This window comes from Loa loa (assembly GCF_000183805.2).
Source record: "Loa loa unplaced genomic scaffold supercont3.4, whole genome shotgun sequence".
Classification (NCBI taxonomy): Eukaryota; Metazoa; Nematoda; class Chromadorea; order Rhabditida; family Onchocercidae; genus Loa; species Loa loa.
Window position 1 is genome coordinate 24,995 of NW_018108184.1, and position 1,363 is coordinate 26,357.

Sequence of the window (1,363 nt, forward strand, 5' to 3'; positions counted from 1 at the left end):
TACACTGATAACTCTCACAAAACAGATAAAAATTTTGCGAACAAATTTCATAATCCACGGAAATGAACAACCAATCGGTGTGAAATATTCATCTTTAATTATTTTTTTTATAAAATCCGTTAAAAATTGATGTAAACAAAAAGAATGAGAGAGAAAAAAATAGGATAACTTTTAGTCTTCAGAAATCCCAACTTAATTATTATCCCTTCTCCTTTTCTTCTTCTTCTTCTCTCTCTCTCTCTCTTTCTTTGTATTAACATGAAAATCATGCAATTTTAAAGAGCCTTAAATTTATGGATATTTACAAGAAAGACTCCTGATATCCTAAACAAACGATAACCAATTATTTAAATAAGGGAGAAAGAAGAAAAGAGAGAGAGAGAGAGAGAGAGTAGACTTCCGAATCAATTTATTGCTTCACTATGAATGATTGTTTCATCTCAAATGTTAAAATTATATCTATACAACAGATCTGTGTGAAGTTAACAAAGTTTCCTTTTCGGACTAAAACTGATGGATCATATAAGAAGTAAATAAGTAAGTAAAAATTGCCCATGAAATTACTAATTCTAAAAATATCCTGAATTTGATATATTTCCTCTCTCATTTTCTTTTATTCTACTTATCATTTCCTAGAATAGCTCAGTTATTTCAGTAAAATATTATCGCCTAATGAATGAAACTTTTTGGTGAAATTATTTCATTTAACTGATCCGATAATTATACAATCAATAATATAAAATATAAAATGTTTGACCTAAGCTAAAAAATATATAATATTATTAGCTTATATATAATTATCGGAAAAAAAGGAATCCAATCGTTCTTCTACACTAGTAATTCCCAATCATGGATATCTATCTCTCTTGTAATCTATAATGGCTAATAATTATATTGCTTCCTTTTTATATTATAATGTTATTTTACCTTTAACTAATATATTAAAAGTTCTGATTATTGTTTATTTTCAAATTAACATAATCATTGTTGAATCATGTAATTCCTGCTACAAATAAAAAAAAATCAATGTGGTCTTTGATCAAGAAAACTTTGGGAACACCAGTGTCAACATACGTCATAACGCAAATGTCACCACAATAAGATTTTAAAATGGGATTATCATATCATTTTGCTTTTTCCTATCTAGATAATCATGTGATTGGAAATTCGAGAATTTTTAAGTGTTATTTTGATGCCATATGTAAAAGTATTATAACTGAACTGATTGCTTTCATTTTCGAAATATTTCCACTTTAAACATTAATATAAATTATACTTGAAGAATCACAATTTAATATAACGATGAAATCCCGAAGTTAGAGGTTGACGAACTAAGGCTCATCTCTAAAAAAAAAAAAAAAAA